At 45.9% G+C, this 23211-nt stretch overlaps 1 pseudogene; it reads left to right on the plus strand.

The window, feature by feature from the left end:
• LOC117869991 overlaps nt 1-22556 on the plus strand; it is a 29537-nt pseudogene extending 6981 nt beyond the window's left edge.
• The last annotated feature ends 655 nt before the right edge of the window (nt 22557-23211 follow it).

Here is a 23211-nt window from a genome sequence, read left to right on the forward strand (position 1 = left end):
ATCCCACCTATAGTGATCAGTTAGACTCTGAGCATCAGAGCATGAAGAGAGAGAGAGAGATCCACCCTGCCCAATATCCTGTCTTCTTCTCTGGCCGTTCCTGAAGGTTCAGAGGAAGGAGATAAAAAAACCCTCTCAAAATACATAGGGGGGAAAAAATCCCTTCCTGACCTCTGGCAGTGGTGGCTGAAACCCTGAAGCATGAGGGTGAGGAACGTCATACATAAAATGGATATGAGCCCCACTTCATGATCCACTATTTGTCTCTATTGACAATGCCTTCCAGCTTAATATCACCAGCAAACTTCATTTCATTTACTGCACCTAAACTGGGCAGACTTTGTCCTGTCCCTGCCTCCACCTGGTCCCCACCGTTGGGGGAGTTGCCCTCAGGGTTTTAAAACTAGCACAGTGGGTTTAGTGCTGGTGGGAGGGGTTGGGTCTGGGCTGTGATAAAGTGATGGAATATTTTCCCAGCATGCGAATCAGAAACATCTTGTGAAGGGAAAGGGCCGGGGAAGATCATGATGTGATAGGAACTAAAGGTCCTTCTGAAATCTTCCCTGTCACCTTTGTCACCCTGACAGGTGGCAGAGTAACACCCACCTTTGGCTCCAGATTGTCCCAGCCTCCCACGGGACAGGGAAAGGAACTGGCTTTAGTGGAGCCAGTCCAGGTAGGGATTATTGCGGGGTTGCTAGTGGGTTCCTGCTGGAGGGAGAGGGGGAGGAAATACTGAGGGCCTGGGATCTTTGGGGAGTTTAGTCTGGAGGTGGGAGGGGGCAGGAAATACCCAGGGTGGAGAAAGGGAGGGGGACAAGGCATGTGACAAACTTGCTGGGACTTGTTTAACCCGAGGCCTGGATTCCAGGAACAGACTCATGGGGTTTGGGGGAGGAAATTACCCTATTTGTGGGTGGGGGAACTCTGGACAGAGCGGGGAAAATGTATCAGATTCCCAGTGCAAGAACATAAACCTGCTCGCCAAAGGCTGCTATGAGATATGAAGGGGTGGAAGGGTTACTCACCAGTGGGGCGTAGAGTAGATAACCCCTCCCCTTCCTTCCAGCTGCTGGCAAAGGGAAGCATGTTGGGATTCCTACTGGGGAGCCGACTCTGGAGCCTGCTGGGGGCCCCATCCCCCGTATCAGCCTCTGGCTTGTAGGTGTGTGATGAATGAGAAGACCCTTCCCCCTTTGTCTGCTGGGGGGGGGACTAGGGGATCTCTATCTCCCCTCCTGTTTTGCTTGCCGGCTGCTCTGAGGGTGGGACTCTGCTGACTGCGAGCCTTTTAGAGCTTCCATTTGATTGACTCCTCTCCCTCCATGAATAGTGGGGCTGTGAGTGGGGCAGCAGGTACTGAGTGTTGGACACTTCCTCTTTCAGGGGCCGGTGACCTTCGAGGAGGTGGCTGTGTATTTCACCAGGGAAGAGTGGGCTCTACTGGACCCCTGTCAAAGAGCCCTCTGCAGAGACGTCATACAGGAGAACTATGAGAATGTGACCTTGCTGGGTAAGGATTCCTGTCCCCTCGGTTCTTAGAAGGGGAAATGAAGAGTTAAGGTTCATGCCACTCCTACAATGCCATTTCTACTCTGCCCTGTCTCAGCAACAGCCCATTGAGTGCATTGAAATGGTGCAGACTAGGTCCCTCAGGGTTCACATACATCTCCCTTCATATCACAGTCACAGCTCTGCCAAGCTGCTCCAACTACTCCCTTCACAATCCAGTTACAGCTACAGCTGACCCAGTACAAACAGCTGGAGGGCATGTGGATAAATGCTGGCATTCCCATCTCTGAACACAACACAAACAATGGAACATTCTTAGTCCTTCATATCTATTGTAGAATCATAGATTTTATGGCCAGAAAGAGCTATTAGGTCATCTAGTCTGACCTCCTGTATAACACAGGTCATAGAATTTCATCCAGTTACTGTTGTATTGAGCTGAATACCTTGTGTTGGACTAAATCGTCCCCCAGAAAGACATCCACTCTGACTTGAAGACTTCAAGAAATGGAGAAACATTCACTTCCCTTGTTAGTTTGTTGACCTTTGCACCAGCCTTACTGAGCCATTCCCAGTGGCTACTGCCAGCTGCAGGGCTAGGGGCAGAGTTAAGGTTGCATTTTAGGGGTGGTGTGTATATTAACTCTTCCTTTTCTGGTTTTCATAGGTTTAAGTTTAGCCACCACCCACCTAGTGGAAAGGCATGCAGAAGAACTAGACAGCCTGTACTCATCATTTACTTAGTTTATGGACATTTGATTCTCATTTATTTAATAGACTTTTTCAGCACTCTGTGTCTGCATGAGAGATTTTGCCAGCATAATTATGTCAATTAAGGATGTCGTTTTTCGCATCCCTAACAAACAGAGCTCTGCTGACAAAACTTTGCAGTGCAGAAGAGGCCAGAGTCTGCAAGTGGCTTTTCAAACACTTTAAAATATTGCTCTCAGCCCTGAAATTTTGGAATCAGGGGGAAAGGTCTAAGAGGAACTCCTTCAGAATGCAAGCAAAACGCACAATACACATAGTCTGAAAGTTAACAGTGGCATGGCTCCAACTCAGATGAATGAGTGTAGTTCAGAGGCAGTGGCCACAACATGTCCTCTTGACCCAAGCAACCAATTACTGTGAGAGCAGTGTGACGTTCCTATTCAGGAGTTTTTGGAGGGGGGAAGGAGAGCAGGGAACAGTGGGAGGGGAGAAGATGATGGGGAATCTAGTGCTTGTGGGGTGCCACAAGGTAGGGCAGGCTGAGTGTAATGGGAGGAAAGGGATAGGTATGTGGAAGACTGGAGGGAATCAGCAAGGGATGGGTACCATGGAAGGAAGAGGAGGTGAGGAATCAGCGACAGAATCTCCTGGAAACAGGAAGTGTGGTGGTTTGTGGGAGTGGGATACTGGGAATGGAGAAAAGAGGGTGGAGGTCCCAGCAGTGATGCTGTTGGAGGGGGAGGATTAGGTAGGAGATCTGGAATACTTGGAAGAGGAAAAGACTGAGGATAGTGGGAAGGGGATGGGGAGTGGTCACTCCAAGGAGCAGGAAGGATCTGGTGGCAGTGGGAAGGGAAGGTTTCAGGGAGGCAGATATTTGGGGCCCTCCACTGAGAATATCCTTGCCAAAGTCTCTAATGAGTTTTCCCTAAGCAAAACTCAGAACCAGGACTCCATCCTTATTCTTCTTGACCTGTCAGCCACCTTTAATACCACAGACTATGGTCGTCTTCTTGACATCTTGTCTTCTTCCTGGCTTTCCTGCTACCTCTGTAACTACTTCTTCAGTGTGTCCTTAGGAAGATCATTCTCACCCCCACCCCAGTTTTCTGTGGGGGTTCTACAGGGCTCAGTCCTTGGTCACTTCCTCTGCACTTTATCTTTGGAAAATCTCACTCCCAAACACAAATTCAGCTACTGTCCGTATGCTGATGAATCACAGATCTACCACTCTACTCCAAACCTGTCTCCCTCTGTCCAAACTGAAATCTCAGCCTCCCTCTGATGACTCCTCGTGGATGGCTAGCCATCAACTCAAGCTCAACAGCTCAAATGTTGATAACAGAGCTCTTAATCCCCCACACACACTTAGTTTCTTGCTGTTCACTCCAGAATTAGCTGATGGAATCTCAGAGCCTTTGGCAATATTTGCAAACTCAGATGACCGGTGAGGTCCCAGAAGATTGGAGAAGGGCTAACATAGTGCCCATCTTTACAAAGGGGAAAAAGGAGGAGCTGGGGAACTATAGATTAGTCAGCCGGACCACAATACCAGGGAAGCTACTAGAACAATGTATAAAACATTCAATTTGCGAATACCTGGAGGATGAAGGGGTAATTGGTAGCAGCCAGCATGGATTTACTAAGAATATAGCATGACAAACCAGCTTGCTATTCTTCTTTGATAGGGTAACTGGTTTGGTGGATAAAATAGACCTGGACTTCAAAAAGGCTTTTGACACAGTCCTATGAGTAAGCTGGAGAAATGCAGGCTCAACGGAACTCCCATTAAGTGGATATATAATTGGCTAAACAACCGCAAGCAAAGAGTAACTATTATCGGAATGATGTCAGATTGGAGGGATTTCTCAAATGGGGTTTCACACGGATCTGTTTTGGGTCCGGTGTTATTTAACATAGAATCATAGAATCATAGAATATCAGAGTTGGAAGGGACCTCAAGAGGTCATCTAGTCCAACCCCCTGCTCAAAGCAGGACCAATTCCCAGCTAAATCATCCCAGCCAGGGCTTTGTCAAGCCGGGCCTTAAAAACCTCCAAGGAAGGAGACTCCACCACCTCCCTAGGTAACGCATTCCAGTGTTTCACCACCCTCCTAGTGAAATAGTTTTTCCTGATATCCAACCTGGACCTCCCCCACTGCAACTTGAGACCATTGCTCCTTGTTCTGTCATCTGCCATCACTGAGAACAGCCGAGCTCCATCCTCTTTGGAACCCCCCTTCAGGTAGTTGAAGGCTGCTATCAAATCCCCCCTCATTCTTCTCTTCTGGAGACTAAACAATCCCAGTTCTCTCAGCCTCTCCTCATAAGTCATGTGCTCCAGACCCCTAATCATTTTTGTTGCCCTCCGCTGGACTCTTTCCAATTTTTCCACATCCTTCTTGTAGTGTGGGGCCCAAAACTGGACACAGTATTCCAGATGAGGCCTCACCAATGTCGAATAAAGGGGAACGATCACATTCCTCGATCTGCTGGCAATGCCCCTACTTATACAGCCCAAAATGCCGTTAGCCTTCTTGGCAACAAGAGCACACTGTTGACTCATATCCAGCTTCTCGTCCACTGTGACCCCTAGGTCCTTTTCTGCAGAACTGCTACCTAGCCATTTGGTCCCTAGTCTGTAGCAGTGCATGGGATTCTTCCGTCCTAAGTGCAGGACTCTGCACTTGTCCTTGTTGAACCTCATCAGGTTTTTTTCTGCCCAATCCTCTAATTTGTCTAGGTCCCTCTGTATCCGATCCCTACCCTCTAGTGTATCTACCACGCCTCCTACTTTAGTGTCATCTGCAAACTTGCTGAGAGTGCAGTCCACACCATCCTCCAGATCATTAATAAAGATATTAAACAAAACCGGCCCCAGGACCGACCCTTGGGGCACTCCACTTGAAACCGGCTGCCAACTAGACATGGAGCCATTGATCACTACCCTTTAAAGGATTCTTTAAAATACAGCCAGCTCTCCTGGACCCCTTTGCCCTTCATGTTATTCTCCCAGGGGATCCTGCCCATCTGTTCCCTGAGGGAGTCAAAGTCTGCTTTTCTGAAGTCCAGGGTCCATATTCTGCTGCTCTCCTTTCTTCCTTGTGTCAGGATCCTGAACTCGACCATCTCATGGTCACTGCCTCCCAGGTTCCCATCCACTTTTGCTTCCCCTACTAGTTCTTCCCTGTTTGTGAGCAGCAGGTCAAGAAAAGCTTTGCCCCTAGTTGGTTCCTCCAGCACTTGCACCAGGAAATTGTCCCCTACACTTTCCAAAAATTTCCTGGATTGCCTGTGCACCGCTGTATTGCTCTCCCAGCAGATATCAGGGTGATTAAAGTCTCCCATGAGAACCAGGGCCTGCGATCTAGCAATTTCTGCTAGCTGCCAGAAGAAAGCCTCGTCCACCTCATCCCCCTGGTCTGGTGGTCTATAGCAGACTCCAACCACAACATCACCCTTGTTGCTCCCACTTCTCAACTTTATCCAGAGACTCTCAGGTTTTTCTGCAGTATCATACCGGAGCTCTGAGCAGTCATACTCCTCTCTTACATACAACGCAACTCCCCCACCTTTTCTGCCCTGCCTGTCCTTCCTGAACAGTTTATATCCATCCATGACAGTACTCCAGTCATGTGAGTTGTCCCACCAAGTCTCTGTTATTCCAATCACATCATAGTTCCCTGACTGTGCCAGGACTTCCAGTTCTCCCTGCTTGTTTCCCAGGCTTCTTGCATTTGTGTATAGGCACTTAAGATAACTCAATGATCGTCCCTCTTTCTCAGCATGAGACAGGAGTCCTCCCCTCTTGCGCTCTCCTGCTTGTGCTTCCTCCCAGGATCCCATTTCCCCACTTACCTCAGGGCTTTGGTCTCCTTCCCCCGGTGAACCTAGTTTAAAGCCCTCCTCACTAGGTTAGCCAGCCTGCTGGCGAAGATGCTCTTCCCTCTCTTTGTTAGGTGGAGCCCATCTCTGCCTAGCACTCCTTCTTGGAACACCATCCCATGGTCGAAGAATCCAAAGCCTTCTCTCCGACACCACCTGCGTAGCCATTCGTTGACTTCCACGATTCGACGGTCTCTACCCCGGCCTTTTCCTTGCACAGGGAGGATGGACGAGAACACCACTTGCGCCTCAAACTCCTTTATCCTTCTTCCCAGAGCCACGTAGTCTGCAGTGATCCGCTCAAGGTCATTCTTGGCAGTATCATTGGTGCCCACATGGAGAAGCAGGAAGGGGTAGCGATCCGAGGGCTTGATGAGTCTCGGCAGTCTCTCCGTCACATCGTGTATCCTAGCTCCTGGCAAGCAGCAGACCTCTCGGTTTTCCCGGTCAGGGCGGCAGATAGATGACTCAGTCCCCCTGAGGAGGGAGTCCCCGACCACCACCACCCTCCTCCTCCTCTTGGGAGTGGAGGTCGTGGAACCCCCATCCCTAGGACAGTGCATCTTTTGCCTTCCAATCGGTGGAGTCTCCTTCTGCTCCCTTCCCTCAGATGGGCCATCTAGTCCACTCTCCGCATTAGCACCTGTAGAGAGAACATGGAAACGATTCCTCACCTGTATCTCCATTGCTGGTGCATGGACGCTCCTCTTTCTTCTTCTGGAGGTCACATGCTGCCAAACCTCCTCACAATCCTTCTGTCCCTGCTCCGCCTGCTCTGAATCTTCAGAACATTGTGGCCGTAGAAGCATCTCCTGACGTCTGTCCAGGAAATCTTCATTTTCCCTTATGCAACGCAGAGTCGATACTTGTTTCTCCAGCCCTCGAACCTTCTCCTCCAGTATGGAGACCAGCTTGCACTTTGTACAGACAAAGTCGCTTCTGTCCTGCGGAAGAAAGACAAACATCTTCATTAATGACCTGGATGTAAGAATAGAGAGCATACTGATCAAATTTGCAGATGACACAAAGCTGGGGGGGTTGTCAGCACTTTGGAGGATAGAGCAAAACTTCAAAGGGATCATGATAAATTGGCAAACTGGGCTAAGACAACACAAGAAAGACAAGTGTAAGGAGCTACACTTTGGTAAGAAAAATCCAGTGCACAAATACTGAATGGGGATAACTGGCATGGCAGCAGCACCACTGAGAAGGATCTGGGAGTTGTGGTGGATCAGAACCTTGACATGAGGTCAACAGTGTGATGATGCTGCAAAAAAGAAGCAAATGCATTAACAGCAACATAGCATGCAAATCACAGGTGGTGATTGTACTGCTCTACTCAGCATTGGTTAGGCCTCAGGGGGAGTCCTGGGTCCAGTTTTGGTCACCTGTGACTAGATAGGATGTAGAGAAACTGGAAAGAATCCAGAGTCAAGTGACAAAGATGATCAAAGGGATGGAACGCAAACCAGTGAGCAAAGGCTGATGGAACTGGGTGTGTTTAGTTTGGAAAAAAGAGTTAATGGGGGGGATATGACAGCGATCTTCAAATACTCAAAAGGCTGTGTAAGCATGCGTGGCCGTCCTTCCTGGTCTATCTCTGAGGGAGGCCACACCTCCTCCCTGTCGTGCTTTTAGCACTGCAATCAATGAAGGGGCAATTAGCAGTCTTCAAAGCTCAGGCCACTTGATCCAGGCTGAGCAATAGTTAGTCTATGGTACCAGGCCCTCACGCAGGACTGGGCACTGACAGTCAATGCTCTGGCCTGCAATCAGGGCAGATCTGCAAAGTCTCCAAGCCCAGGCCCTCAGTCAGGGTGGGACAGCAAACAATTAGGGTCTTTTTCCAGGGTGAGCACCAACAGTCTAGGGTTCAGGCAGGGGCGGGCACCAAACAGCCTAGCGTCCTAGCTCGGCGGACAGTAGACCAACACAGGCCTCCTGATCGAAGGAGGTAGGGGGACCCTGGCCCACCTGACTCCACCGGGTCCCAGCCCAGTGCCCCAACAGTGGCAGTGTAGTCAGTCACTGGATCAGGAGGGATCCACCCACAACTCACTGACTTAGAGTCAGGCCAACACTTAGCCAGACGATGGTCTAGTTTCCCTGAGCTCCTTCCTACAATCCCCAAGGTTTGGTACCTCTGGCCTCCATTTCCCTAGGGTCGGTGGTCTGTGGCAGCCCCATCAGCCCATTGGCCCCTCGACTGGCTGGCGACCCTGGGAGCTTTGGCCAGTCCTCTGGTGGTCACCCGAGCAAGTCCTCGGTGTCCCGCTCTGGCAGCAGGTGATAAGCGTCTCTCTCCTTCAGTATCTCCAGCCCAACTGAGCTGCAAGTCCCTCCTTTTGTATTTCTGCTTCCTGTCCCGCTCCTCAGCTTCCGGGGGGGTGGAGGTGGCTTTCCTGGCTCTGTAGCCCAACGGGCGGATTGTGGTCCCTGCTGGTCTTCCTCGCTACAGGCTGCCATACAAAGGATGGAGAACAGTTCTTCTCTCTTGTCACAGAGGGCAGGACAAGAAGCAGTGGGTTCGAACTACAGCACAGCAGATTTAGAATAAATCTCAGAAACTTCCTAACTGGAAGAACAGTAGGACAATGGAACAGATGCCTAGGGAGGTGGGGGAAGGTTATTCACTGGACGTTTTCAAAAGCAGGCTGGAGCCATCTGTCTTGGGTGGTTTAGTCACAGCAAATTGTGCACCTTGGCAGGGGGTTAGACTAGATGACCTTTGTGGTCCCTTTTAACTCTATGGTTCTAAGGGGAACCGGGGTTCGCCCTTGGAAAAAGCTAAAACTAGTTTGTCACACATTAGGGGTATGTCTGCACTGCATCTGGAAGCTGCTTCCCAGCCAGAGTCCATGCTGACTCACTACAAATAATGGTGTAGGTGCTGTCATTTGGGTTGTAGCTTGGGTTCTAAAGCCAGGAGTTGAGGGGGGGGTGGGGGGGCTGGATGGTCTGAGCTCCAAGCAGAGCCCTAACATCAAAGCAATGTCTTCACAGTCATTTTTAATGCACTAGTATGAGACCCAGCCTGGAAGGCAGCCGACTCCCTGATGCAACGTAGACATACCCTAAAGAGGGCGGTCCCAAGGGAGACTGTATGAAGGTTGGGTCATCTAACTCCCTGTAAATCCATGACCGAGCCCCCTCCCTTGGCACCCTGTCACCATGCCTTAGTGGGTCACATCTGAGGATGCCAAATTCAGGATGAACTAATGAGAAATAGGGCAAACACAACCCAAAACTGGTGGTAATGCTTTTATAAGATAGACCAAACCACAAAAGTAAACTCCGGTTTCACCACACTGGCTAACAAGAAAACATAAAAACATAAAAGCAGTTTTCTCAGGCATTCTGGTTCTTATAACACCACCAAAAACACTGGTTTCAGAGATGAGTAGTTCTTTACAACCAGTTGTGACAATGCGGTTCTGGCGGAACCCAACTGAGAGTGCCAACTCAGGACAAATTGCTCAAATAGGGCAGTTACAGCCCAAGGCTGGGGTTTTTCCACCTCTAAGGCAAACCAAACCAGCCAGACTAGGAGGACTTCGGTCTCACCCCCTGGCTAACCGCAAGTCTCACAAGCAATCTCCTTAGACACTCCAGTTTCCCAGTATTACCACCAGTGCCACTCGTTATGGGGACAAATGGTTATGAAAACCAATACCCCAGTAAAAGAAAAAGGTTCTCCTGATCCCAAAGGACCAAGCCCCAGACCCAGGTCAATATACAAATCAGATCTTACCCACAAATCACGCTGTTGCCAATCCTTTAGAATCTAAAATCTAAAGGTTTATTCATAAAAGGAAAAAGATAGAGATGAGAGTTAGAATTGGTTAAATGGAATCAATTACATACAGTAATGGCAAAGTTCTTGGTTCAGGCTTGCAGCAGCGATGGAATAAACTGCAGGTTCAAATCAAGTCTCTGGAATACATCCCCAGCCGGGATGGGTCCTCAGTCCTTTGTTCAGAGCTTCAGTTTGTAGCAAAGTTCCTCCAGAGGTAAGAAGCAGGATTGAAGACCAGATGGAGATGAGGCATCAGCCTTATATAGTCTTTTCCAGGTGTAAGAACACCTCTTTGTTCTTACTGTGGAAAATTACAGCAAAATGGAGTCTGGAGTCACATGGGCCAGTCCCTGCATACTTTGCTGAGTTACAAGGCGTATCTGCCTTCTCTCAATGGGTCCATTGTATAGCTGATGGTCCTTAATGGGCCATCAAGCAGGCTAGGCAGAGCTAATCTCAGCTTGTCTGGGATGTCACCCAGAAGCATAGCATAAGTTTGCCATACAGACAGTATAGAGCCAATATTCATAACTTCGACTACAAAACTGATACACACATATAGACAGCATAATCATAACCAGTAAACCATAACCTTGTCCTAGACACCCCATTTGACCCCCTTTATACAAGATTTGGGTGCCACTACAGGACCTTGGTTGCAACAATGATCTATATGGTCCCAGTTTATGTCAATAACGTCACACCAGTGTCATTAAATAATAGGTTTCAGAGTAGCAGCCGTGTTAGTCTGTATCCGCAAAAAGAACAGGAGTACTATTAAATAATATTAAATATTAATAAACTATTAAATAATAGTTTCTTCTGATCCCAAAGGGCTAGCCACCCCCAGGTCAATATACAACTTAGATCTTACCCAAAAATCACGCTGGTGCCAATCCTTTAGTATCTAAAATCTAAAGGTTTATTCATAAAAAGAAAGAAAGGTGAGAGTTAAAATTGGCTAAGAAAATCAATTACATACAGTAATGGCAAATTAATAATGGCCTCAATGTGGTGCAGAGGTGACCCTGGCTGTTCGACAGCGATGGTAGCAGAGTGTATTCTCTGGCAGGTCTAACCTTGCTATCAAGGTGTCGGACTGTCAGTCCAGTGAGAGGGTTGCATCCTCTGTGAGGGGCGTATAATCCCTCTTTCTGAGGCTGTAAGCTAGCTAAATTGAGGAGGTAAACGAGCCACTGACAGCCCAGCCAGCGGGTGGCTTAAAATAATGGCTAAAACAACATAGAAAACCAAGTCTCAGTTCTCTGCATGGCCCTCGATCCTCACTCTGGGGGCAGTGATGCATTCAATCGACGAGAAGCTAAAAAGAATCTCAGGTGCCAGGTTGCCAAAAGGATACTGGACAACTCTCTCAGTGTGCACTTATAACGGCAGAACAGTGACGAGGGAGGAATCGATAAACCATCTCATGGAGGAAAAAGCAAAAACAGCCTGCGATGTGCTGGGTGTTTGCAAAACATGACAAAAGATGGAGATGGAGGTCAGTTGGAGGGATAGAAGCATGGTCATTCTAGGGAAAGGAGAAGGCACGAGGACAGTTGGAGGAGTCGGATTCATCATAAACAAGGAATGGTCTTCGAAAATCATCTCATGCCATTTGAAGTCATCATGTACCGGGGTGGTTTACCTCTGATTGAATCGAAACAGCACCCTCAAAATCATCCAGATCTACGTTCCCACAAGTGCATGTGAAGATGATGATGTGGAAGAATTCTATCAGGAGCTGGAGGAAACCCTCACTCAAGAGTTCCACATATACGATTGCAATGGGAGATTTTAACGCCAAGGTTGGAAGAGGGAGAGAAGGCGAAAAGTTCATAGGAAGGTACGGTATTGGAGAACAAAACGCGCGAGGAGAATGACTAGCTATATTGGCAGAGACGAGGAGAATGTTCATTGGTAACACCTGGTTCCGAAAGAAGGTCAACAGGAGATGGACTTGGATCGCACAGAACATGAAGACAAAGAATGAAATAGATTGCTTTCCGATCAATAGACAATGCATTGTGCAGGATATTTCAGTAGTGCCATCTTTTAACATCGGTAGTGATCATCGCCTACTTTCTATTCGACATTGGTGAGGCCTCATCTGGAGTACTGTGTCCAGTTTTGGGCCCCACACTACAAGAAGGATGTGGAAAAATTGGAAAGAGTCCAGCGGAGGGCAACAAAAATGATTAGGGGGCTGGAGCACATGACTTATGAGGAGAGGCTGAGGGAACTGGGATTATTTAGTCTGCAGAAGAGAAGAATGAGGGGGGATTTGATAGCTGCTTTCAACTACCTGAAAGGGGGTTCCAAAGAGGATGGATCTAGACTGTTCTCAGTGGTACCTAATGACAGAACAAGGAGTAATGGTCTCAAGTTGCAGTTGGGGAGGTTTAGGTTGTATATTAGGAAAAACTTTTTCACTAGGAGGGTGGTGAAGCACTGGAATGGGTTCCCTAGTGAGGTGGTGGAATCTCCTTCCTTAGAGGTTTTTAAGGTCAGGCTTGACAAAGCACTGGCTGGGATGATTTAGTTGGGAATTGGTCCTGCTTTGAGCAGGGGGTTGGACTAGATGACCTCCTGAGGTCCCTTCCAACCCTGATATTCTATGATTCTATGATACTTAGAGCTAGACTTATGGTCACTGTGAAGGTAGAGAAAAAGGCGCTGTGTATGGCGAACAGAAGGCACCAACCAGTAGCTTTTGATGAGGAAATCCTGAAGGAAAACATTTCCAGGGAAGACGAGCCTCCTGGATGACTGCAACAATGATTATGAGAACTTCAGCAAGAGACTGGAATGGTGCGTGGAATCAGCTGAGCGTCAAAGACCAAAAAGAGCTAGTGGAAGAATCTCAGAAAATACAAAGACCTTATTGGAGAAGAGGAGGAAAATGAAAAGAAATGGCAGTGACAGGCTTGAGTACTCCCTTCTCTGCAAGCTCATCCGAATGAAGCTGAAGGAAGACTTTGACAATTTTCAAACCAAAAAGCTCCTAAAGGCTGCTGAAGATTGTAAAAGTCTCAAAAAATGCAAACAGGAACTGGCGTTGTATAGGTCATCATTATCGGCTTTGAAGAACAAGGATGGAGAATCAGTAACCGATCGAACAGAGATGGAGGCAATCTGCAGGGATTTCTATACCCAGCTCTTTGCATCCCATATAGACGTCCCAATGCCATCACTGCAACAAACCAAAGCACATATACTCCCGTTTCTCATCAGCGAAGTCCGTCACACAGTCCATCAAATGAAAGAGGGGAAGGCTCCAGGCAAGGACGGTTTGACAGCAGAAGTGCTTAAGGCGGGAGGTCAGGAACTCTGGAAATCTCTCGCCCAAAAGTTCAGCTGTTATCTGGAAATTCAGATGATACCATCCAGTTGGAAAGAGTCCAATACCATCTTGCTGTATAAGAAAGGCGACGGAGAAAATCTAAAGAACTATTGCCCAATCTGCCTGCTTTCGCATGTCTATAAGTTGTTCACCAAAATAATAACAAATCGACTGTCACAAAACCTCGATGAACAGCAACCTAGAAAGCAGGCCAGTTCTGGAAGAAATTACAGCATGATAGACCACATTTTCATTCTAAACCAACTACTAGAGCGTTTGGGGGAATACAAGTTCCCTTTGTGCATTGCCTTCCTGGACCATGGGAAGGCGTTTGATAGCATGGACACTAACACCGTTCTTGAAGCTCTTTCAGGGCATCAGCGCAAAATATATTACATTATTAAAGGAAGCGACCTGTGGCTGCAGCACAGATATATCACTGTTCGATACTCCCCTCCGAATCCCCATCGAGAAAGGTGTGAAAAAAGGAGATACAGTTTCACCAAAATTATTCACAGCATGTCTTAAATTGGTCTTTCGATGAGCAGACCTGAAAGACAGGATTAATATCAATGGCGAGCGGCTAAACCATCTCAGGTTTTCAGATGATATAGTGCTGATAGCTGAAAATACAGTCCAGCTTGAGAGAATGCCTAAAGAACTGAATGCGAAAAGTAGTCAAGTCGGATTAAAAATGAACCAGTTGAAAATGAAATATATGAGATCGGATGTTCTGCCAAGAACCCAAATAACTCTTGGAGGAGACCAGATCCAAGAGGTTGACAAATATGTTTATTTAGGCCGGGAAGACAACATGCGCCACGATCAGAAAGGTGAACTGTCGTGCAGAAAAAAAGCTGGATGGTGCTCATTCAATGACATCAGGGACATCCTCCAAGGAAAGATCAGCAAAACAATTGTGCGAATCTTTTTAACTCGACCCTGCTTCCAGCAATGCTATATGGCAACCAAACATGGTTGCTGACGAAGACTGAAGAACATCAACTGTCTGTTACGCAGAGGGCAATGGAACGAACATTTTGGGGCATTTCGCTCCGCTATCGCATCCCCAATGAAATAATTAGGCAGCAGTCTGAAGTCTGAGATGTTGTTGTCGAAAGCAGACTCAGCAAAATGCGGTAGGCGGGACTTGTGGCCCGACTCAGTGACAACAGATGGACTGCAGCTATATCTGAGTGATATCCGCGAGAATTGAAATGGACACGCGGTTGGCCTCCAAAGAGGTGGGATGATTTCTTAACAAGGACATATGAACAAACATGGCGAAGGATGGCCAGAGCGAGAGAAGATTGGAAGACGTGTTGTGATCGGCTCAGTCTTAACTGATGAAGGACCAACAGTCTACGCAGTCTACGCAATAGCAAATTTCTTGGTTCAGGCTTGTAGCAGTGATGGAATAAACTGTTGGCTTACGTCAAGTCTCTGGAGTAAATTTACAGCTTGGATGGGTCATTCAGTCCTTTGTTCAGAGCTTCAGTCTGTAGCAAAGTTCCCCCAGAGGTAAGAAGCAGGATTGAAGACAAAATGGAGGAGTTTCCAGGGCCTCTTATAGCTTTTGAAATGTGGAGGGCATCCCATTGTTCTTACTATGGAAAATTACAGCAACAAGATGGAGTTTGGAATCTCATGGGTAAGTCACATGTTCATGCCCAATTTCCCTCAGTCATTGCAGGAAGCCATTACCTAGATTCCAGACAACACATTTACATGACAGTCCACTCAGTGTAGATGGGCTTCTCCCATGGTCCATTGTCAACCAAGTGTTTCTTGATGAACAGTCCCTCCAAGATGTGCTAGCTAGCTACCTTGTGGGCGTTACCCTGTTATGCTTATAAGAAGCACACGGGATCTTTTTCAGAGGAAAAGGCAATACGCCATGTTTATTGAAGATACAGTTAGCATATGCATTCAATCACACACCACACACACACACTGTCCCGCCAGTCAATGTTATAGTTACCAGCCCAGAGTCCAGATCAACCTAGTGGCCAGCTAGGTTGATCATGGGTAGGAGGAGTCGGGGTTCCATCGGTCGCGACACAATGCTCCGGGGAAGTCTTGGCAGGATGAACCCAAAGTTTCATGGTAAGGTGCCCTGTTTATATAGTGATTTTCCTTCATTGGGACCAATGAGTTTTGCACCGTCATGCTTTAATCAATTGTTGTTTGACGAGTGCTTGTTTTCTTAAATTGTCCTTCTCATCCTTTATCTTGTTCTTTCATCAAGTTCCTCAGGGAGTTATCCCATATTGGTTTTGATCAGAACTATCTTGTCCCCACTGATAGATGCCTGTCTCATCTTCAGAGTTGTCAGTCTGCCCTACTCTGACATTTCAATAGGGGTGTGTTGCAGCCTCCTGGCACCCTTGTGTCTGTCTCCAGTTCCTCCCTTGTACATCTGGTTCAGTGATGGCCTTCACACTTACCTCAACACATACATTCCTCATTCACACACAAAACAGAATTAATTTACACAGAACATTTTGAACAGGAACATCAAATTGCAATGCAAAAGAAAACAATCATGGCATTCTTTTACTTATTTTACAATGCTAAATCTAGAACAAATTGGTGAACCTCAAAGGTCTGTTACAGCCTCGAAATCAGTCCAGACACAGATTCTGGCTGATGTATCGCTACCCATTGGCCCATTAGGCTATTCCTTTCTGTTATTCAAAAAGGGTGGCTGGCAGGATGTGATCAGATCATACACCAATACATTTAATACATGCTACATAATTATTCTTTAACCTTCATTCTAAATTATTTTAAATACCAACTTAAAATCCTACTACTACATTTGGGGGAAGCGTTTGAGGGAGTTCAGTTGCTGATTTTTATTTGACCTTTCTCCAGCACTTCTTTTGGTTTGGCCTTCCCCTTTCCATCCCTGTTTGAGGTTTCTGTCTCTATCACAGCAGGTGACGTAATGGTATGTGACAAAGAGGAGCAGAATTCTCAGAAGGAAAATGTTGAGCAAGTGGATAAACACAGAGCATTATCGCAAAGATCAAAAAGGAATGTGTCCAGGAGTCGTGAGCAGGGAAACTCCTGTGAGATTCACCACAGACCAGAAAGAGAGCAGGGAAACCATCCAGGAGAGAAAATGGGTAAATGTATTTCCTGTCGGGGAACTCAGAAGGAAACCACAACCCAGCAGGAAATCCTCATGGGAAAGAGAAAAAATACATGCACTGAGCATGGGAAAAATGTATGTGACTATTCAGTCCTTATAAAGCATCAGAGAATCCACACAGGTGAGATGCCCTTTGAATGCAGTGAGTGTGGGAAAAGCTTCAATTGCAGATCACACCTTATTAGGCATCAGAGAATGCACACAGGAGAGAGGCCCTATGAATGCCGTGAGTGTGGAAAATGCTTCGCTAAGAGCTCCGTCCTTTCTGAACATCAGAGAATCCACACAGGGGAGAGGCCCTATGCGTGCAGTGAGTGTGGGAAATGCTTCACTAGGAGCTCAGCCCTTTCTGAACATCAGAGAATCCACACAGGGGAGAGGCCCTATGAATGCAGGGAGTGTGGAAAAAACTTCACTCACAGATCAGCCCTTTTTCACCATCAGAGAATCCACAGAGGGGAGAAGCCCTATGAATGCAGTGAGTGTGGGAAATGCTTCACTCAAAAATCAGCCCTTTTTCACCATCAGAGAATCCACACAGGGGAGAGGCCCTATGAATGCAGTGAGTGTGGGAAAAGTTTCAATCGAACCTCGAACCTAATTAGGCATCAGAGAATCCACACAGGGAGAGATCATAGGAATACCATCAGTGTGGGAAATGCTTCACTAAGAGCTCAGCCCATTCTGAACATCAGAGATCCACCCAGGGGAGAGGCCCTATGAATGCAGTGAGTGTGGGAAAACCTTCACTTGCAGAGCAGGATTTTTTCACCATCAGAGAATCCACACAGGGAAGAGTCCCTATGAATGCAGTGAGTGTGGGAAAAGTTTCAATCACAGCTTGCAACTTATTAGGCATCAGAGAATCCACACAGGGCCCTATGAATGCTGTGAGTGTAGGAAAAGCTTCACTAGCAGCTCAGCCATCTCTGAACATCAGAGAATCCACACAGGGGAGAGGCCCTATGATTGCAGTGTGTGTGGGAATGCCTTCTCTTGGCACTCAACTCATGTTAGCCATCAGAGAAGCTGCAAGGGAGATCAACACCATGAAAACCTCTAGGGATATCAATACTTCTTTTTTCTTTAATAATTTTCCTGATTCCCACATAGTAACTTTTAAAGCTGTTTGAACTGATGACAGCACTGTTATCCCTCAGCTTGACCATATGAGTGGCCCATTTTTGCCTTTTTAGAGTTTCCCCTGTTTTGAGGTGGACCCATTTGTCCTTTCTATCAACTCCATTGTCTCATGAGTAATTGGAGTGTGCCCTTCCTATCAGGAAACAGGGAGCATCACATTTATGCCATTCCTCCTATTACAAAGTTATTGTTAGAGTCACCAATGATTCAGATTGTATTATTGCCAGTTGTTCTCACGTTGCTCCTGGTTGTGCTGAAGAGCAGTTATATTGGGAGCTTTTCAAATTATAAGTAAATGAAAAGGAGCAGGAGCAGGAAAAAAAGTGTCATTTCAGCCTGTGTGACACTGGAAGTATACGGGGTGACTCAGAGATTCCCTCCTTCGCCATCACCGCAGAACTGTTACCTTTTGTCTGAGCCATGTAGAGTTCATCTTCATCACATTCTATCCATCCATGTTGTGCGATGACACATTCTCCATTGTCTGTGCTTGGAGATGATGTTTTGATTTCTTTAATCCTATATCAGAGTCGCTATGACTGGAGATGAAAGTGTCAAAGACCTGGTAGGGGAATTCAAATGGATCCCAAACACAGTGTGATCACTTGGAGTTTAAATCCCAGGTTCCATCTATTGGTAATGCCACTTCTGGCAAGGTGGCTGTTTCCCCCTCATTATGGGGATGCTCAGATACTAAAAATGTTGTAAATAATATAACTGACTATTGAGAAAGGGCTGAGTGAAGCAGGTTTGAATGGATCAGAGGACAATGTGAGTGGAGAATCTCTTGTCCTGATTCTGAATAATCAGATGTAACCTGCTCTGGAATTTCACTTGACACTTTCATTGTCATGTATTCTCTCTCTCTCTCTCTCTCCCTGTGATGTGGGTTACTATCTTTCCTGAAGGCTGTTTGCTCACCCAATTGGATATTAGTTCAGTTTGATAGGATGTAGCGCAGATTTATTGGACAATTTAAGACAAATGACCATTTGCTAAAGTCGTCATTTCTCACTTCAGCTTTGCTTTTTCTCCATCCCTCCATGATGACACGGAGAAAGTTCAAGTGCAGTTCTGTCAACAGGCGAGAACTCTCCAATTTACTGGACATGCTAACAAAGAAACAGCAGTGATTTAAAATCTCCACTCAGAAATGGTGAACAACAGCAGAACCCCAACTAACTGAAGGAAGTGTATATGAGCACAGTGTAGTTCACTTGTTTAAGGCAATATTGACTCAGATGATCTGGGGAGAGAATTCCATGGTAAGTGATTTTGAACTAGGGAAAATGCCCATGTGTTTGGTTCTCAAAGCATTTGTAACTCAGGCCCTACAGAAGATCTCTCCTAGCTAATCCTATGGTATGGGAAATGCAGCCCTTCGTGACACAGATGTTCAGAAAATAGAAGTGGGGGGTTGTTGAATTTATCCTTTGTAGGTGCTAAAGATGTGTATAAACCAGTGTTGAAAATGTAATATCTTCAGAAAAATAGCTATTTTTGAATAGAAACTCCAGCTTTGGTAACTAACAGAGATTCTGATCCAGGAGTGTATCCAGTCCCTTGCCTGGAACTGTGCCACCGAATTAAACAAAAGCCGGGTATGTTTCAGGAAGCCATTCCTCACTAACACTGCTGAGATTTTAAGTGGTTTTGTAAAGGATTCTACTTCAGAGAAGTGTAAATTTACCCTAACCAAGACCAAGGATTTGGAAAGAGCTGAGGTTAAAAGAGTCCACACCCAGTTCTCGGTTTCCACCCCAGTAAAGGAAGCTATGGTGACCAGTGACCCAAGGAAAATGGTTTGTACAACTCCATTTCCTAGTTCAGTGTCACTGATTACACTTCCAAAGTATGCCAGGGTTAGATTGAGAACAACCATCCTTCACTGTTTGGATCCAAAGAGAGAGTGCTTCATAGGACAGTCCTTCCCCGTGGATCCCAAACTGGCTGCCTGATTTGGGGAACAAGGACTTTGAGGCTGTAGAAATGATGGTAACCAAAGAGGCAATGAATTTGTCCGGCTCCAATTTCAGACTTCCAGATACATGTATGTTGAGTCCTGATTCTATGGTTTTGTGTCTGACGCTATGACTACACAATAAAGCTGATGTTGGCACAGCTGCACCAATGTAGCTGCGCTGCTGTAGCACTGCTATTACAGATGCTCTAAGCCAATGGGAGAGATCTCTCCCATCTGACTTTATTAGTCCAGCCCCCGCAAGCGGCGGTGGCTATGTTGGCAAGAGAAGCTCTCCCGCTCATGTAGCACTATCTACACAGAGGGTTAGGGCTGTGTAACTACGTTGCTCAGCTGTGTGGATTTTTCACACCCCTGAGTAATATTATACTGATAAATGTTTTTAGTGTAGACCAGACAGTTTTCTCTTGTGTTCTATGCATTTACATCACTTGTTCTCTCCCTCTTCCTACATTGAAAGATTAAAAAGTATAAAAGGAGAGGTATTTTTCTCCATAATGCAAACACACTCACATAGGAGACCTCTTCCACCAACACACATGGAGAAGAACCAGAGATATACAAACTCACAGAAGTGGTTGGGACCTATGTTGGGACAAACCACAACTTGAGTCAAGATTCAGTTGTTGGCAATGGGGATTAAAAGAAAACTAACATATATGACAAGAACTTGTGATCTTTGAATATGTTATTGGTAATGAATGAAAATGAAATTATAGATGAAGATATTGGTTAAAGAGCTATAATATGAATTATTTTGGAAAACTGAAAGTTGTCTTGTTTTTTGTTTTGTTAGTTGTACAGGAAATTATGGCTAATCTTGAAAAGTTAATTTGATTTAATATACCCCAGTAGTGTAAGGAGTTCTGGCAGAAAACCTCACTGCAAAAATTGGGGTGGGAGAATGTGTGTGAGAAAGAGTGTATAAGAGAATATTGGCCCAGTATAGATTTTAATTTTTTTGTGTTTTCGAATAGAACTTATTTTGCTTAGTTTCAAAGTTAATTTCTATTAAAAGGAAAACTATTCAAGGAGATAAATTGTGTAAGTTTTACCCACTTAGACTGTAAGGGTCACTGTCTTCCCCACTTCTCTAATTTGCAAAGGAAAGGTATGACATCTGTAATAGGATGTGACCAGCATGTAGGAAAGCTGCACTCATCAACCATCAATATAAAGCAAAAGGCTGAAATCCATTGCCTTTCATATCAAAACTCCATCTAAAGGCTGGTCTATGCTGAAAAGCTCTGTTGGCATAGCCACATCTCTCAGGGGTGTGAAAAGTCCTCTCCACTGAAAGAAGTAGTTAATGTGACCTGAGCCCCAGTGTAGACAGAGTTAGGTTGTCAGAAGAATATTTCCAGTGTTTGAAGTGTAGATATAGCCTTAGACAGATTAATCCCCTCTGGGAAGTGAATCATGACATCAATTACAATTTTGACCCATCTCCGTATATATGAGAAAGCTGCTAGTATGGAAGGCTGAGCCAGCTGTCCAATCGCCTGGTTCCTCAACTGTAGCTACAGCTCTTAGTACCCATCAATCCAAAGACTGAGAGAAATGGAGAGTTCCAACCATTGTCATTGTAGTAGCTTATTGTTCCTCTCTCTATTTTTTGTGCTGGCCTTTCTATTATATCAGTGTGTGACTGTATAGCTCAGTGCATCTGTGACAAAAGCTCATTGGTGCCAATTGGCAAAGGGGTCACTGTTATTCACAAGTACCTCCTGTCTCAGACCTGACAAATGCGCCACACCTAATACACTGCTTTTATGATATTTATCTAGGAAGGATAGCAGTGAGATCTCTACTGAAAGCTTGTAAATTATTGATACTCCTAATCACCGCAAGAGGTGTGTATGAGTCATATTTAAGGAGTAATTTAAGTACATGGAAAATTATGCCCATATGGTATTGTCATGAAAGTGTGTCATCCCAATCATAGGTGTTGGTGGGGATGGCCCATTCAAGTGGAAGGAAATTGTCACCCGCCCCTTGCTAACCAGCTATGTGATGTATTGCTCAATTGTCAACCTTTGCACCAACCTAGAAAAGCCAGTGGAAAACCATCAAAGACAAATTATAGACATCGAAACCCTATGGAAGTGACAAGGACAATATGACAATGAGTAGATCATCCTTTCTGTGAATAAAGACAAAAGACTGATTCAGTTCATAACAGGGAGGAAAAAAACACTCTGGGTCCATTCACCAAGGAGATTCCTAATGACCAGTGGTGCTTCATGAAAGGTAGGGCCCTAGCACCTAGGGACTAGCAATCAGTGAAATTGACTGAAGTGTGAGGTGAGAATCTACTTAGATAGGAAAGGTAACCATTAAGAAGTATAGGTTGCATTTTCTGATTTTGTTTAATTGGTAACAGTTGATTTCCATCACTCACATTTGTTGTTTAAATCTCTATCTGATCTTAAATAAATTTCTGCTTGTTCGATAACTATACTCAAGTGCTGTGTGAGATACAGTAGTAGTGGTCCACAGTAAAACTAGTAACCTGGGATACTTCGGGAAGAGAGGATCTGGGATTTCTCTGAGTATCTGATGATCAGGGCTGGACCCCACAGGGGGACACATTGAAGGAACTCAGGGGTTAGGGTGGTTGCTGTAGCTCAGAGGAGGGTCCTTGAGTTCCAGCAGCCTCGGTGAGTTTGGTCACTAACATCCAGCTCCCAAATGCAAAACTCCCTTACCCTAGTGGCAGGTGGCGACAAGGAGACTCACAGTCCTCAGCACCCTGAGAAGGGTCACAGTGTGTGTCCATTTTGATCCACCTTTCAAATTCACAGAGGAAAAGTACCCTATAGAATAGTTCCCTGAATCAAAATAGCCCTAAAACTCTGCCCTATGAAATCATGGAACATGTGCTCTTCCCTCTGTGAAAGCATGTAAAGAATCCAAGCACTGGAGGATAGGGTTTGGGTCCAGAGTGCCTAGACAAATTGGAGGATTGGGCCAAAAGAAATCTGAGGAGGATCAACAAGGAGAACTGCAGAGTCCTGCACTTAGGATGGAAGAATCCCATGCACTGCTAGAGACTGGGGACCGACTGAGTGAGGGGGGATTTGATAGCAGCTTTCAACTACCTGAAAGAGGGTTCCAAAAAGGATTGAGCTCGGCTGTTCTCAGTAGTGGCAGATGACAGAACAAGGAGCAATAGTCTCAAGTTGCAGTGGGGGATGTTTAGGTTGGATATTAGGAAAAACTCTTTCATTAGGAGGGTGGTGAAGCACTGGAATGGCTTACCTGGGGGGGGGGGGTGGAATCTCCATCCTTAGCAGTTTTGAAGACCCTGTGACGTTATTGATATAATCTGGGACCATATAAAACATGGTTGCAACCAAAGTCCTATAGCAGCACCAAATCTTCTATAAAGGGGGTCAAATGAAGTGTCTAAGACAAGGTTATGGTTTGCTGGTTATGATTATGCTGTCTATATGTATGTATCAATTTTGTATTTGAAGTTATGAATATTGGCGTTATACCCTCTGTATTTCAAACTTATGCTATGCTTCTGGGAGACATCCCAGACAAGTTGGTGTTAGCTCTGCCTAGCCTGCTTGATGACCCATTAAGGACCATCAGCTATACAATTGACCCACTGAGAGAAGGCAGATACGCCTTGCAACTCAGCAAAGTATGCAGGGACTGGCCCATGTGACTCCAG

Source organism: Trachemys scripta, chromosome 25, assembly GCF_013100865.1.
Source record: "Trachemys scripta elegans isolate TJP31775 chromosome 25, CAS_Tse_1.0, whole genome shotgun sequence".
Lineage (NCBI taxonomy): Eukaryota > Metazoa > Chordata > Testudines > Emydidae > Trachemys > Trachemys scripta.